The following is an 11128-nucleotide window of genomic DNA, read 5'->3' as shown; positions in this document are numbered from 1 at the left end:
CTGGGAGCACCCTGAGACCCTCCAGAGACCCCAGACCCACCCCTGAGACCCCCAGACACACCTGGGACCACCCTGGGACCACACTGAGACCTCCAGACCCACCCCTGGGACCACTCTGGGACCTCCAGACCCACCCCTGAGACCCCCCTGAGACCCCTGGGAGCACTCTGGGAGCACCCTGGGAGCACCCTGAGACCCCCAGACCCACCCCTGAGACCCCCCTGAGACCCCTGGGAGCACTCTGGGAGCACCCTGGGAGCACCCTGAGACCTCCAGACCCACCCCTGAGACCTCCAGACCCACCCTGGAACCCCCAGACCCACCCTGGGACCACCTTGGGAGCACCCTGGGAGCACCCTGAGACCCCCAGACCCACCCTGAGACCCCCCTGAGACCCTCAGACCATCCCTGGGACCACCCTGGGAGCACCCCCAGACCACCCTGAGACCCCCTGACCCACCTGGGAGCACCCTGGGAGCACCCTGAGACCCACCCTGAGACCACCTTGAGACACCCTGAGACCCCCAGATCCCCCTGAGACCACCCTGGGAGCACCCTGAGACCCCCCTGAGACACCCTGAGACCCCCCTGAGACCCCCAGACCCACCCTGGGAGCACCCTGAGACCCCCCTGAGATCCCTGAGACCACCCTGAGACCACCCAACGTCACCCTGAGACCCCCCTGAGACCCCCAGACCCACCCTGAGACCCTCCTGAGACCCTCAGACCATCCCTGGGACCACCCTGGGAGCACCCTGAGACCCCCAGACCCACCCTGGGAGCACCCTGAGGCCACTCAATGTCACCCTGAGACTCCCAGACCCACCCCTGAGACCCCCAGACCCACACTGAGACCCCCCTGAGACCCCCCTGAGACCCCCAGACCCACCCTGAGACCCCCCAGACCCACCCTGGGACCACCCTGGGAGCACCCTGAGATCACCCTGAGACCCCCAGACCCACCCTGGGACCACCCTGGGAGCACCCTGAGGCCACCCAATGTCACCCTGAGACCCCCAGACCCACCCTGAGACCCCCCAGACCCATCTGGGAGCACCCTGGGAGCACCCTGAGACCCCCAGACCCACCCTGAGACCCCCAGACCCACCCTGGGACCACCCTGGGAGCACCCTGAGACCCCCAGACCCACTCCTGGGAACCCCAGACCATCCCTGGGAGCACCCTGAGACCACCCTGAGACCCCCAGACCCACCCCTGAGACCCCCCTGAGACCCCTGGGAGCACTCTGGGAGCACCCTGGGAGCACCCTGAGACCCCCAGACCCACCCCTGAGACCCCTAGACCCTCCCTGAGACCCCCAGACCCTCCCTGGGACCCCCAGACCCACCCCTGGGATGACCCTGGGAGCACCCTGAGACCCCCAGACCCATACTGAGACCCCCCTGAGACCCCCCTGAGACCCCTATAGACCCTCAGACCATCCCTGGGACCACCCTGGGAGCACCCTGGGAGCACCCTGAGACCCCCAGACCCACCCCCGAGACCCCCAGACCCACCTGGGACCACCCTGGGAGCACCCTGAGACCCCCCTGAGACCCCCAGACCCACCCTGGGACCACCCTGGGAGCACCCTGAGACCCCCAGACCCACCTGGGAGCACCCTGGGACCCCCTGAGACCCCCAGACCCACCCTGGGAGCACCCTGAGACCCCCTGAGACCCCCCTAAGACACCCTGACCCACCTGGGACCACCCTGAGACCCCCAGACCCACCCTGAGACCCCCCTGAGACCCTCAGACCATCCCTGGGACCACCCTGGGAGCACCCTGAGGCCACCCAATGTCACCCTGAGACCCCCAGATCCACCCTGAGACCCCCCAGACCGACCTGGGACCACCCTGGGAGCACCCTGGGACCACCCTGAGACCCCCAGACCCACCCCTGAGACCCCCAGACCCACCCTGGGACCACCCTGAGACCCCCAGACCCACCCCTGAGACCCCCAGACCCACCTGGGAGCACCCTGGGACCACCCTGAGACCCCCAGACCCACCCCTGAGACCCCCAGACCCACCCTGGGACCACCCTGAGACCCCCAGACCCACCCCTGAGACCCCCAGACCCACCTGGGAGCACCCTGGGACCACCCTGAGACCCCCAGACCCACCCCTGAGACCCCCCAGACCCACCCCTGGGACCACCCTGGGAGCACCCTGAGACCCCTCTGAGACCCCCAGACCCACCTGAGACCCCCCTGAGACCCCCAGACCCACCTGGGAGCACCCTGGGAGCACCCTGAGACCCCCAGACCCACCCCTGAGACCCCCAGACCCACCCCTGGGAGCACCCTGAGGCCTCCAGACCCACCTGGGAGCACCCTGGGAGCACCCTGAGACCCCCAGACCCACCCCTGAGACCCCCAGACCCACCCCTGGGAGCACCCTGAGGCCTCCAGACCCACCCCTGGGACCCCCAGACCCACCCTGGGAGCACCCTGAGACCCCCTGACCCACCCTGGGAGCACCCTGGGAGCACCCTGAGATCCCCCTGAGACCCCCAGACCCACCCCTGGGACCCCCCTGAGACCTCCAGACCCACCCCTGAGACCCCCAGACCCACCCTGGGAGCACCCTGAGGCCACCCAATGTCACCCTGAGACCCCCAGACCCACCCCTGAGACCCCCAGACCATCCCTGAGACCCCCCTGAGACCCCCAGACCCACCCCTGAGACCCCCAGACCATCCCTGGGACCACCCTGAGACCCCCAGACCCACCCTGGGACCACCCTGGGAGCACCCTGAGACCCACCCCTGAGACCCCCAGACCCACCCCTGGGAGCACCCTGAGACCCCCAGACCCACCCCTGAGACCCCCCTGAGACCTCCAGACCCACCCTGGGACCACCCTGAGACCCCCTGAGACCCCCTGAGACCACCCTGACCCACCTGGGAGCACCCTGAGACCCCCAGACCCACCCCTGAGACCCCCCTGAGACCCCCAGACCCACCCTGGGAGCACCCTGAGGCCACCCAATGTCACCCTGAGACCCCCAGACCCACTCTGAGACCCCCCAGACCCACCCTGAGACCACCCTGGGAGCACCCTGAGACCCCCTGAGACCGCCAGACCCACCTGGGAGCACCCTGGGAGCACCCTGAGACCCCCAGACCCACCTGGGACCCCCCTGAGACCTCCAGACCCACCCTGAGACCACCCTGGGAGCACCCTGAGACCCCCAGACCCACCTGGGACCAACCTGGGAGCACCCTGAGACCCCCAGACCCACCCCTGGGACCCCCAGACCCAGCTGGGACCACTCTGGGACCCCCAGACCCACCCCTGAGACCCCCAGACCCAGCTCACATCACCCTGAGACCCCCAGACCCACCCTGGGACCACCCTGGGAGCACCCTGAGACCCCCAGACCCACCCCTGAGACCCCCCAGACCCACCATACATCACCCTGAGACCCCCCCTGAGACACCCTGAGACCCCCAGACACACCCCTGACACACCTCTGAGACCTCTGAGACCCCCTGAGAGCCCCCTGAGACCCCCAGACCCACCCTGGGACCACCCTGGGACCACCCTGAGACCCCCAGACCCACCTGAGACCCTCTGAGACCCCCCTGAGACCCCCCAGACCCAACCCTGGGAGCACCCTGAGACCCCCAGACCCACCCTGGGACCACCCTGGGAGCACCCTGGGACCTCCAGACCCACCCTGGGAGCACCCTGAGACCCCCCTGAGACCCCCAGACCCACCTGGGACCACCCTGGGAGCACCCTGAGACCCCTCTGAGACCCCCCTGAGACCCCCAGACTCACCCCTGAGACCCCCAGACCCACCTGGGACCACCCTGGGACCACTCTGAGACCCCCAGACCCACCCTGGGACCACCCTGGGAGCACCCTGGGACCACCCTGAGACCCCCCTGAGACCCCCAGACCCACCCTGGGACCACTCTGGGACCACCCAGAGACCCCCAGACCCACCCCTGGGAGCACCCTGAGACCCCCTGAGACCCCCCTAAGACACACTGACCCACCTGGGACCACCCTGGGACCCCCAGATCCACCCTGGGACCCCCAGACCCACCCCTGAGACCCCCCTGAGACCCCCAGATCCACCCTGGGACCCCCAGACCCACCCCTGGGAGCACCCTGAGACCCCCAGACTCACCCCTGAGACCCCAAGACCCACCTGGGATCACCCTGGGACCACTCTGAGACCCCCAGACCCACCCTGGGACCACCCTGGGAGCACCCTGAGACCCCCAGACCCACCCCTGAGACCCCCCAGACCCACCTCACATCACCCTGAGACCCCCCCTGAGACACTCTGAGACCCCCAGACCCACCTTGGAGCACCCTGAGACCTCCAGACCCACCCTGGGATCACCCTGGGACCACCCTGAGACCCCCAGACCCACCCTGGGACCACCCTGAGACCGCCCTGAGACCCCCAGACCCACCCCTGAGACCCCCTTGAGACCCCCAGACCCAACCCTGAGACCCCCAGACCCCCCTGAGACCCCCAGACCATCCCTGGGACCACCCTGGGACCCCCAGACCCACCTGGGAGCACCCTGAGACCCCCTGACCCACCCCTGAGACCCCCAGACCCACCCTGAGACCCCCTGAGACCTCCAGACCCACCCTGGGAGCACCCTGAGACCCCCTGACCCACCCCTGGGACCCCCAGACCCACCTGGGACCACCATGAGACCCCCCTGAGACACCCTGAGACCTCCAGACCCACCCTGGGAGCACCCTGAGACCCCCTGAGACCCCCAGAGGTTTGGAGGGGATTTGGGTGCTGAGGAGGGCCCTGGGAGCTAGGGAGGGGATTTGGGTGCTGGGGAGGGGGATAGGGAGGGGGTTTGGATGCTGAGGGAGGGGGTTTGGGTGCTGGGGAAGGAGCTAGGGAGGGGGTTGGGTGCTGAGGGAGGGGATCAGGGTGGGGGTCGGGGGGTTCATAACGGGGTCCCCGAGGTCGGTGAGGGATGAAAGGTAAAGGGGGGGCCTCAAAATCATCCCCCTCGTACCGGGGGGGGGGGCGTAAAGAGGATCGTGAGCGCCGATGCCGCCAAGCCCCGCCCCGAAAGAGGAAGGGTCGTATTCGGAACGGGGGGGCAGAGTGGGGGGGGCGAGGTGGGACCCCCCGAAATAGTCGGGGCTGTAAGGGGGGGGGGAAGGGGGGGCGTAAGGGGGGGAGGTGCTCGAAGGGGGGGGCGACGTAGCCCGGGGAGCGCAGAACGTTGTGTGATAAATGAAGTATCCCCGAGCAGGATTCTGGTTGAGTTTAGGAATTTATTGGATGAATAAGAGCAAGCAAACAGCGCTGGGTGCACTGAGAGCCTCTGCTCTATCAGGACGCACACCCGTCACATCCCGAGTTCGCATTAAGTAGGGCAGGCCTTATACGTATTCATGACTTTTCCTCGAAGGGGCTGAAAAATGTTAATCATTTCTGGGAAAGGGTCCTCTGCTTCTCGCGCATGCTTTGTTCCATCTTGGGGGTCTTTTTCACCCTCTTTAGGTGGTCGTCGGAGGAAGTCAGTAGTCTTCCTCACGGCGTCCCCCAGGCGACCTCCATGTGTATATCTCTGCAAAACTGGTTCAAGCTAATCTCCCCAAAGCATCTGCCAAGCTGCCGTTACAAGAAGCAGAAACACCCTCCTTATCAAAACCTGGTTCAAGCTAGTCTTCCAGGACACCTGTCAAGCTGCCGTTACGAAAAGCAAGAACAAGTTACACAAGAACAAATAAAGTTACCAAAAATTATCATCCATATTCGTTGATCCACATTGACACGAATCAAGGGAACACATTTCACAGTTGCACAGGAACTCGAAGTCGTCTGGGGAGGGGGGAGGAGAGAGAGAGGAGAGAGGGGGGTTATGGGGGACCCCCACACACAGTAAACGCGAATAGGAGGGGGTTGGGGGACTGGGGAGGGGGTTGGGGTGGGGGTTTGGGTGCTGGGGAGAGGGTTGGGGAGAGGGGCTGAGTGCTGGGGAGGGGGTTGTGGGGGGGTCAGGGTGCTGGGGAGGGGGTAGAGGAGGGAGTTTCGGTGCTGGGGAGGGGGTTGTGGGGGGTCAGGGTGCTGGGTAGGGATGCTGGGGGTGGGCTCAGTGTGCTGGGGAGGGGGTTTGGGTGCTGGGGAGGGGGTTGTGGGGTGGGGTTGGGTGCTGGGGAGGGAGTGTGGGTGCTGGAGGTGGGCTCAGGGTGCTGGGGAGGGGGTTTGGGTGCTGGGGGAGGGCTCTGGGTGCTGTGGCGGGGGTTGGGGAGGGGGTTTGGGTGCTGGGGAGGGGGTTTAGGTGTTGGAGGTGGGCTCAGGGTGCTGGAGAGGGGGTTGGGAAGGGGGTTTGGGTGCTGGGGGTGGGCTCAGGGGGTCTGGGTGTTGGGAGGGGCTTGGGGGGACAGGGTGCTGGGGAGGGGGTTTGGGTACTAGGGGAGGGCTCTGGGTGCTATGGAGGGGGTTGGGGAGGGGGCTTGGGTGCTGGGGAGGGGGTTTGAGTGCTGGGGGTGGGCTCTGGGTGCTGGGGAGGGGGTCTGGACACTGGGGTGGGCTCTGGGTGCTGGGAAGGGAGTCAGGGTGCTGAGGGGGAGGGGGATTGGTGCTGGGGGGATAAAAACGGCCCCCAAAGGGGTCGTGAGATGGGGGGGTGGGGGGCTACGCGCGACCTTCTTAGTGAGGCACTTGGGGTCCCATCATGGGGGTGCATGGAGGGGTCAGCTGGATCCCTCCCATCGCCACGGGGTGAGTGGGGGATGTTGAGGGGTCCCTGTGTTAGCGGGGGGGTGCCCCGAGGCTCCCACCTGAGCGGCGCTCGGGGCACAGGGCGCAGTCCACGCCCCAGGCGTGTCCGTACAGGCAGCAGCACTCGCTGTACGGCACCTGCCCGTCCCGCCGCGCCCCCCGCACACCAGCTCCGGCCGCAGCTCCTGCCAGCACACGGCCCGCGCCGCCGCTGCGCGGGGGGCTGCCGTCACGCGCCGCGACCACCCCCCGCACAGCGCCACACACCCCCAGATCCGCGCTGGCCCCGCAGAATGCGCTTGGGCACTCCAAAGACTCCCCCGAAAACACCCCAAAACTCCCCCTTTTGTCCCTCGCAACTCCACCAAAACGCAACTTTTTCACTCAAAACTCCACCAAAACTCCCCTTTTCCCCTCAAATCTCCTCTAAACTCACACTTTTGCCTCAAAACTTCACCAAAACCTCACTTTTTGGCTCAAAACTCCCCCCAAAGCCCCCTTTTTCCCCTCAAAAGCCCCTTTCATCCCTTAAGATCCCCAAATCTCTCCTTTTTCTCCTCAAAACCTTCCTTTTTCCTACTAAAACCCCGCTTTTCCTCTCAAAAACTCCTCTTTTAACCCTTAAGACCCCAAAATCTTCACTTTTTCCCCTCAAAACCCCCCTTTTATTCCTTAAGACCCCCAAAGCCCCCTTATCCCCTCAAAATCTCCGTTTTTCCCCTCAATGCCCCCTTTTTCCCTTCAAAACCCCTTTTATCCCTTAAGATCCCCAAACCTCCCTTTTTTCACCTCAAAACCACTTTTTATCCCTTAAGATCCTAAAACTCCCCCTTTTTTGCCCTCAAAACTTGCCTTTTATCCCTTAAGACCCCAAAACCCCTTTTTCCCCCTCAAAACCCCCTTTTTCCCGCCTTTAGACCCACAGCCGCCCCTTTTCCCCTCAGCGCCAGGCCCCGCCCCTCCCCTCGGCCCGTCCATTTCTCACGGGGGGGGGCGAAACAAACCCCCCTCATTTTATACAAAACCTTTATTCTGTAACAGTGTGTGTTGGGGTGGGGGGTCCCCCAAACCTCCCCCCGCGACCCCCCAACACTGAGAGGGGGCAGCACAGCGGGTGCCAAGGGGGGACACACGCATAGGTGCCCCCCCCCCGCCATCATCCCGAGGGCCACAATGCCGCCCCCCCCCCGCCTTAAATCTCTTGATCTACACAATAAATACGGCGGGGGGCGGCTCAGGCGCGGGGGAGGCAGCGGCGAGGCCAGGCCGGGGGGGCACAGGCAGCGGAACGAGCCCGCGGTGTTGAGGCAGCGGCCGGGCTGGCAGCGGGGGGGGCCCGAACACTCGTCCACGTCTGGGGAGGGCGGCGGCACAGAAGGGGTTAATGGGGTATTGGGGGGGGGATGGGGAGGGCTCAGGGTGCTGGGGAGGGGGTTTGGGTGCTGGGGGAGGAGGTTTGGAGGGGATTTGGGTGCTGAGGAGGGGGTTTGGGTGCTGAGGGAGTGGGTTTGGGTGCTGGGTTGGGCTCAGGGTGCAGGGGAGGGTCCTCGGGAGGGGATTTGGGTGCTGGGGAAGGAGTTCGGGAGGGGGTTTGGGTGCTGGGGAGGGGTTTTGGGTACTGGGGGAAGGGCTCAGGGTGCTGGGAAGGGGGTTTGGGTGCTGGGGAAGGAGTTTTGGAGGGGGGCTGGGTGCTGGGGAGGGCTCTGGGTGCTGAGGGAGGGGGTTTGGATGCTGGGGGAGGAGCTAGGGAGGGGATCGGGTGCTGAGGGAGGGGATCAGGGTGCTGGGGAGGGGGAGTTGGGTGCTGGGGAGGGCTGGGTGCTGGGGAAGGAGTTTGGGAGGGGGTTTGGGTGCTGGGGAGGGCTCAGGGTGCTGGGGAGGGGGATAGGGAGGGAATTTGGGTGCCGAGGAGGGAATTTGGGAGGGGTTTGGGTGCTGGGGCAGGGCTCTGGGTGCTGAGGCGGGCTCAGTCTTGAAAGGGGGCTCCTGGTGTTGGGGGGTGGTCAGGGTGCTGGGGGAGGGGTCAGTCTGGTTGGGGGGGTCAGACTGAAAGGGGGCTCAGGCTGATTTGAGGGAGTCAGGCTGGTTTGGGGGCTCAGGCTGGTGTGGGGGTGTCTGTTTTAGGGGGCTCAATCTGGTGTGGGGGTGTCTGTGTTTTGGGGGGCTCAGGCTGGTTTGTGGGTGTCTGTGTTTTGGAGGGCTCAGGCTAGTTTTGGGGGGCTCCGGCTGGTGTGGGGGTGTCTGTGTTTTGGAGGGCTCAGGCTAGTTTTGGGGGGCTCAGGCTGGTGTGGGGGTGTCTGTGTTTTGGGGGGCTCAGGCTGGTTTAGGGGGCTCAGGCTGGTTTTGGGGGGCTCAGGCTGGTGTGGGGGTGTCTGTGTTTTGGGGGGCTCAGGCTGGTTTTGGGGGACAGTGTGTTTTGGGGGCTCAGGCTGGTGTGGGGGTGTCTGTGTTTTGGGGGGCTCAGGCTGGTTTTGGGGGACAGTGTGTTTTGGGGGGCTCAGGCTGGTGTGGGGGTGTCTGTGTTTTGGGGGGCTCAGGCTGGTGTGGGGGTGTCTCACCGACACAGTCGAGCTGCGCCGGGTCCAGCCGGTAGCCGGGGTCACAGCTGCAGGTGAAACCGTCGGGGAGCCGCACGCAGCGCCCGTGGCGGCACCCACTGAGCACCCCACACTCCTCCCCTGGGGCTGGGGGGGTCAGGCTGGGGGTCAGCACCCCAAAATCCACCCCCCCTCCACCCCACCCCCTCCCCAAACTCACCCTCCTCCTCTTCCTCCTCCACCAAGGCTCCGTGGGCTTGGTAGGACCAGGCGTGGGGTCGGGGTGGGGGTCAGGGTGGGGGTCGGGGGGTTCATAACGGGGTCCCCGAGGTCGGTGAGGGATGAAAGGTAAAGGGGGGGCCTCAAAATCATCCCCCTCGTACCGGGGGGGGGCGTAAAGAGGATCGTGAGCGCCGATGCCGCCAAGCCCCGCCCCGAAAGAGGAAGGGTCGTATTCGGAACGGGGGGGCAGAGTGGGGGGGGCGAGGTGGGACCCCCCGAAATAGTCGGGGCTGTAAGGGGGGGGTAGGGGGGGCGTAACGGAGGGTGGTGCTCTGTCGTGGTTTAGGCCCATCAGGGAACAAAGGCCACGATTAGCCTCGAGTACCGAAGAGACTGATGATTGCTCGAGGGCAGGGAGAGCTTAATTGCCGCTTAAGGTTCAGGACAAAACAGACCAGGCTACTCGGTTTGGGGAAGAAAACAGAAAATAATTTAATGCAAAATCAACCAAAACATAACCAAAATGAAACAACCCAGAGTAATACATCAATGGAGAGTCCAACCAGCCTTTTGAAGAACACCTTCTTGCCACCCCTCCCCTCTTCCCGGGTTCAGAGCCCTGATCCCAGTGTTTTCACCTTGCCCCCCCCGAACGGTTCGGGGGGGCAGGCAGGGGGGGTTTCAGTTAGTCGGTTTTCCGAGAGCTTCTGCCGTTTGTCCCTCCTCAGGACGGGTGAACTCCACGCCAGTCCTCCCTGCAAGTCCGTGGGGTAACTCACAAGCATGGCAGATCTGCACGGGCTGCTCTGCGGCGCGCAGGCTCTCCAACACGGCCTGGGCCATGGCCATCTCCCCGCACAGTCCCCCGCCCGTCCGGGCTCACCCACACGGAGCTGTTGGTGGCTCTCAGTCTTGCCACGAATCTCCATAGGTTTCAGGGGCACAGCTTGTATTCTCGCCACGGCTTGCAGAAGGGACTCCGGTCTACTGCTTCTCGTTCCTTCCTCCTTCTCTGGCTGAAGGGTCCACGTGGTGGCCTCCATCTTGTATCACTCTCCACCTCCCGACTCGCATTTCAAATTCCCGTCCCCTAAATAGTGATCGCAGAGGCGCCAGATTGGCCCAGCCGGGCCGGAGGTGGGTCTGAACCTAGGAGCCGGGGGAGGGTCTTCACCGCAACCCGCTCCCCCTGTTACCAAGCCAAAAGCTGCTCCTTGCTAAACCAGGACATGCTCTAAGGGGGGCGCAGCGTAGCCCGGGGAGCGCAGAACGTTGCACAGGAACTCGAAGTCGTCTGGGGAGGGGGGAGGAGAGAGAGAGGAGAGAGGGGGGTTATGGGGGACCCCCAGACACAGTAAACGGGAATGGGAGGGGGTTGGGGGGCTGGGGAGGGAGTTTGGGTGCTGGGGAGAGGGTTGCGGAGAGGGGCTGAGTGCTGGGGAGGGGGTTGTGGGGGGGTCAGGGTGCTGGGGAGGGGGTAGAGGAGGGAGTTTCGGTGCTGGGGAGGGGGTTGTGGGGGGTCAGGGTGCTGGGTAGGGATGCTGGGGGTGGGCTCAGTGTGCTGGGGAGGGGGTTTGGGTGGGGGTTTGGGTGCTGGGGAGGGGGTTGTGGGGTGGGGTTGGGTGCTGGGGAGGGAGTATG

Source organism: Colius striatus, chromosome 19, assembly GCF_028858725.1.
Source record: "Colius striatus isolate bColStr4 chromosome 19, bColStr4.1.hap1, whole genome shotgun sequence".
NCBI lineage: Eukaryota > Metazoa > Chordata > Aves > Coliiformes > Coliidae > Colius > Colius striatus.
Note: the sequence above shows the minus strand (reverse complement) of the source record.